This window comes from Rissa tridactyla, chromosome 19 (genome assembly GCF_028500815.1).
Source record: "Rissa tridactyla isolate bRisTri1 chromosome 19, bRisTri1.patW.cur.20221130, whole genome shotgun sequence".
Taxonomy (NCBI): domain Eukaryota; kingdom Metazoa; phylum Chordata; class Aves; order Charadriiformes; family Laridae; genus Rissa; species Rissa tridactyla.
The window spans coordinates 248,682-254,742 of record NC_071484.1 but is presented as its reverse complement, the minus strand read 5'-3'; the positions used below and the strand labels follow the sequence as shown (position 1 = coordinate 254,742).

Here is a 6,061-nt window from a genome sequence, read left to right as displayed (position 1 = left end):
GACGATTCTCTGATTCTATGATTTTAGCTATCATATAGATGACTACATTAGCATGAAAAAGTCAACTTAAAAAGATTTGAAATTAAGATGGATAAATGCCTAGCATGAATTATTTCTATGAATACAAGATTAAATAATTCATCCATTAATCTGTGGATATATTAAATATATTGTGCATGCTATTATCTTTTTTACTGTAATAAGGACTGAAATGGGAGTTTGGGATGCATCAGACATTTCTAGGGAAATCTGATTTTTTATGAGATAAGTAACAACCCAGATTTTAAAATAAACCATTTGTGAATTGCTTAGCATTGTATTTTAAATGTCTAAGAAGAATCAATCCTGCATTTTAGATGTCCAGTGTGATAGATATATCTCATTTGTGTTTATCTATTTTAGGGATGTTCTGAAATGTAATGGAAACAGAAAACAAGACAGAAGCAACAGAATTTGTTCTGCTGGAATTGTCTCAGACATGTGAAGTGCAACTCTTACTCTTTTTCCTCTTCCTCCTTTTCTATGCCATTGTCCTTCCAGTAAACATTCTGATCATCCTCACTGTCAGGGGACATCCACAGTTGGACTCCCCAGTGTACTTTTTCCTAACTAATCTGGCTTTTCTGGATATCTGTTACTGTTGTATTACTGCACCTAAGATGCTGGCTAATTTCTTCTCACAACAGAAGACCATCTCTTCTAGAAGCTGCATAGCATAGTTCTTCCTTCACTTCCTGGGTGAAGCTGAGATCTTCCTGCTCATAGCTATGGCCTTTGACAGATACGTGGCTATCTTTAAGCCTTTTGATTATGCAACTTTAATGAGGAAAACACTCTGTTGGGTCTTGGTGGGGACAGCATGGGCTGGAGAATTCACACATTCAATCATCCAGGTTGTATTTGTTGTTCATCTTCCCTTCTGTGGCTCCAATGAACTGGACAACTTCTTTTGTGATGTTACATGTGTGATTAAGTTAGCATGTACCAACACTTACATACTGGAGTTTATCATGTTTGTCAACAGTGGGATAGTCATCTTTACATGTTTCATTCTTCTGCTGATTTCCTACGTGGCCTATGAATCTAACTGAAAACAGGCATTTACAGACGGAAAAGAAAAGCAGCGTCTAAATGCACCGCCCACATCATTATTGTCTTTGTTATGTTTGGACTGGACTGGCCACTGAGATGAACGACAGGTGCTCTCCCCCACCTCTCTCTCCAAGGAGAGGCAGGAGAGAAAGAAAAGAGACTTACGAGTTTAGAAGAAACTAAACTACTTTAATGAAAATATTAAAATAAAAAGAAAATAATGAAAAACATACAAAACCAGTACTGAGGTCCTGAGATGAGGGTCATGTCACCAGCAGGCCCTATCTCAAACCAGGACACACACATCTACTGGTGGCCTTTCTGCCACTTGCCCCTGGACAAGATGGTGGCTGTGTTCTACACCACACTTTTTCTCATCATGAACCCCACGATCTACACCCTGAGGAACACTGTCATCCTCAGTGCCATGAAGCATTTGTTGATGCAGTACTTTCTGGGGAGAGGGAAATAGAAGGAAAATGCATTCATAATGTGCAGAATTATAGTAATTTTTTTATACGGAACTGTTTTCAAGACAGATTTGCAGGTCTATCAAACGTCCAGAATATTAGTTTAGAGTTATTATGATAGAACATAGATCCAACATCTACAAAATCATTAAAATGTTAGTAATGTCTTTGAAAAACCTGAGAGAGATTATGACCATTTCTAAGCATTTTCACTCTAAGTATTTGACAGTGGCTTGGTTAGCTCTTTCTTTTTTTCGTTTTCCTTTTCCTTTTCAACATTTGCTTTCATGATGTATGAAAACAGTTGAGCTTGGTCCAAAATAAAACTAGTGATTTAAAGTGTAAAAAAAAAAAACTGACAAAAAAGTCCTGTGATAATTTTTCGCTATGTTTTCCCTCTGAACAATGAAAAAGAAATAAATAAACAAAAAGATCTCTAACTTTTATCTCTGTGGAGAAATAGCAACATGCTTCACAACTATTTCAGGAAAAAAATATCACAAATAGTGGTCTGAATGGCCATGGTAATTTCTTTTACTTCTACAATCCATAATCTGTCTTTTTGCTCCCTTGTTGATTTGTAACTATGTTTATATCTGTGTATAAAAAGAAGAGAAAACATTACTAATCCTTCTGTCTCCTTCTCAGTTTAACTGTTCACTACCCCTTAGCATGCAGCCACAAAATCATGGGATTCATTTTTACCAATGTTTACACCTGGGCTAGTTACTTCAATAGAGAAAACAAACACTTTTATGATGTTCATCTTCAAGAAAATAAGTAAATAAACTATTGCACTATTTCATGTACTCTGAGAACACAACAAGGAAGATAATATATCTCAGGACTATGAGGTGCCAGATGGGGATGCACAAACAACCTGGGATAAAGAGTACAGGGTGTGACACAGGTTGTATTGGGTTAATATGGAAAGGTTTTGGTTGCAGCATGAGGTGGGAAGCTGCAGGGTGGCTTCTGTGAGAAGATGCCATAAGCTGTCCCCGTGTTGGACAGAGCCATTCCAGATGGCTTCAAGACCCACTACTGTCCAAAGCTGAACCAGTCAGCTACAGTGGTAGCATCTCTGGGATAACATGTTTAAGAAAGGGCAAAAACTGATGTACAACAGCAGCTGAGACAGGAGTGAGAATATGTGAGGGAAACAAGTAAGCAGACACTAAGGTCAGTGAGGAAGGCAGAAGAGGAAGTACATCCAGGCATCAGAGCAGAGATTCCCCTGCAGCCTGTGGTGAAGACCTTGCAGCATGAGCTTTCCACGCAATCACAGCTTCCTTCAGGGCACCCCCATCTGTTCGTGTGTGGCGTCCTCCACAGGCTGCAGAGTGGTTATCTGGTCCAGTGTGGACCTCTGTAGGCTACAGGGGGACCATCTGTGTCACCATGGTCTTCCCAATGGGTCTGTCTTGGAGCTGTCTGGAATTGGCTCTGTCCAGCATGGCGACAGCTTCTGGGAGCTTCTCACAGAAGCCACCCCTGTACATCCCCTGCTACCAACACCTTGCCACATAAACCCAATACACAGGTACAGGACCACACAAGGCTACAAGGTACAGGACCACATTGGTCTAAAAGAGATTTGCCCAAAATCTTGTAAATGTGAATAATTTTGCAACAATTGACCTAGTGGTCATGGAGAGGCTGGCAAAATTGAATTGCTGCAGACACAGATATAGTGAAACTTCTCACATATAATCACTTTTGAGGATCTAAGTTTAGTTGTTTTACATAAATGTGCCCAGGTGTATTATGAGGATTAAGTTCAGTTAGCAAATGTGTACTGCTTTTCAAGAACCCCTAAAGTTTCCAAGACATCTTCGTAACACTGGCAAAGATGACATAGGACTTATGGAAAAAATCACATTTTCCTTGAGTGGCAGCTGGAGATTAAATGGGATTATCTTGGATCATCTAAAATTGTACTAGAACACTCTTTTCAGACAACTGAATAACACCCTGGAGATACACTTAGTGCCTACAGAGAAACTGGACTCACACTAAAGTAGGTAACGACATATGGCCATCTAGAATAGAATAGAATAGAATAGAATAGAATAGAATAGAATAGAATAGAATAGAATAGAATAATTTCAGTTGGAAAGGACCTACAATGATCATCTAGTCCAACTGCCTGACCACTTCATGGCTGATGACAAGTTAAAGCATGTTATAGAGGGCATTGTCCAAATGCCTCTTAAACACTGACAGACATGGGGCAATGACCACCTCTCTGGGAAACTTATTGCAGAGTTTGACCACCCTCCTTGTAAAGAAATGTTACCTAACTCAAGTCTGAACCTCCCCTGATACAGCTTTGAACCGTTCCCACATGTCCTGTCACTGGATACCAGGGAGAAGAGATCAGCAATTCTCTCTCTCCCTGTGGAGAATTCCCCTCCTCAGGAAGCTGTAGAGAGCAATGAGGTCACCCCTCAGCCTCCTTTTCTCCAAACTAGACAAGTCCAAAGTCCTTAGCAACCCCTCATAGGACATACCTTCCAGCCCTTTCACCAGCTTTGTTTCCCTCCTCTGGAAGCATTCAAGGACCTTCACATCCTTCTTAAATTGTGGGGCCCAGAACTGCACACAGTACTCAAGGTGAGGCCACACAGATGCTAAATACAGCAGGATAATCACCTCTTTCAACTGGCTGCTTATGCTGTGTTTGATGCACCCCAGGCTGTGGTTTGCCCTCTTGGCTGCCAGGGCACACTGCTGACTCCCACTGAGCCTGCTGCCAACCATCACCCCCAGATCCCTTTCTGCAGGGCTGCTCTCCAGACACTCCTCTCCTAGTTTATAATTGTGCCTGGCATTGAGCCCTAAGGAGCACCGCTTGTTACTGGTCACTGGATTTTACTGTACTCCACTGATTGCACTGGTTGGATCCCCATCATCTGCCAAATGGCAGGTTAGGCATTTAGGGCCCAATAGGTACAAATCAGCAGCTACTGTCCTCTAATATATCCTATAGCATTTGAAATCATTACACATGCCAACAGATATGACTCAACACTTCAGAAATTTCCAAAACCTGCTGTAGTTACAGCTTGAGGCTAGAGAAGGAACAATGGAGCATCTCAAATGGCACCTGTTCCCTTTCACATTGCAATACACAGCATCCTGTGTCCCGTTTTCCCTAATGTGCAATCAGGTATGTATGGATATGCTTTCAGGGACTGCATCTTTGATCAGTTATGGGTCAGTTTGACCACAGTGGATTTTCCTGTCATTCAGTGTTGTGAACTACAGTGTAACAGGGAGAGGTAAACATAACCAGAAAATTATTTAATCCAGAATACTAAGTTCCTATCAAAAATTTTATTAACTTAAATTTCTAGAGTGCCAATTCCTGTTTATCATACTTCTGCTACCTATGGTGCTGGTTCATTACAATACCAGTAAGAAAGGCACTCACACTCTGTAAAGTATCACTTGAAATGCCACTTATTGGAGCTAACACTGTAATGAAAAACAAGATGGTACAGAAAATCCTACGTCCTTCCAGATGCTGTGAACCCTGAGTTGTACAGCATCAAGCAGACCTCTGATCAGGGAACAGTATGCTGTGCAGATATGTCTGTGGAAATGTTACCCACTTTTGGTCATTTGAGCTATTATAGGGAACAATTGTTTCCTTAAAAGGGAACAATTCTATCCATCATTCCTACTGTCAAACAGAAAGGATGTTAACATAAGAAGTTCTTTCTGCACATTTAGGTAAAGGAAAAGACACACAAGTGGAATAATCACAGGTACCAAGTGGGAGCTGATTGCAGGCTGTACTGTTAAATTCAACTGGCAAAGTTTATCCTGCAGCCAATCGATATGCACAGCATAACAAAGGTCTGAAGACCCAGTTATACAAGCAGCAAAGCATATGCCTGGGCCTATTCTGGTAAAATGTTAGGTGGATCACTAATTCCTCAGTGTATGATGGTCTTCAACTCAAGTTTACTACACACTACTATGTGCCAAAGACGAGGTAGTGTGAAGATACTATTTATGCAAGTAGTATAAATAGAACAAGAGTAACATTTTCTGTATATACTAAGATTTTGATACAATAAGGAAGTCAGCCTATTTTTTGAAAGGTGTTTTAGCTCTCTCTAACTGTGTCTTTAGGGATTTGGCCAACTGATTTTCAATGATATCCAACGTTCCTACATGGTTTTGAAAATTATAAATCTAGGTTTTAGGATTTTCAAAAGGAAATTATCCATCAGCCATGATTCTTGTATGACTTATTATATTGCTATTGTAGCAGAATAATTTACAGCCAGGTGTAGTTCAGTCATCAAAGCATCCTCATGAACGGGAAGGAGGCATTCCCACATAGAAAAATGATACGATTTCTTCCTTGCCAGACTTCAGTGTAGCAAGACAGCGATGACCGAGTCAGCAATGAACAAGCTGTTCTACATTTCAAGAAGGAAACTTTTCACTGCTGTCCTTGGTCGCTGTATCCTTAGCCTAGGAGC

At 40.4% G+C, this 6,061-nt stretch overlaps 1 pseudogene; it reads left to right on the top strand.

The window, feature by feature from the left end:
* The first annotated feature begins 419 nt into the window (after positions 1-419).
* Positions 420-1,564, top strand: LOC128919434 (olfactory receptor 4N5-like; annotated as a pseudogene).
* The last annotated feature ends 4,497 nt before the right edge of the window (positions 1,565-6,061 follow it).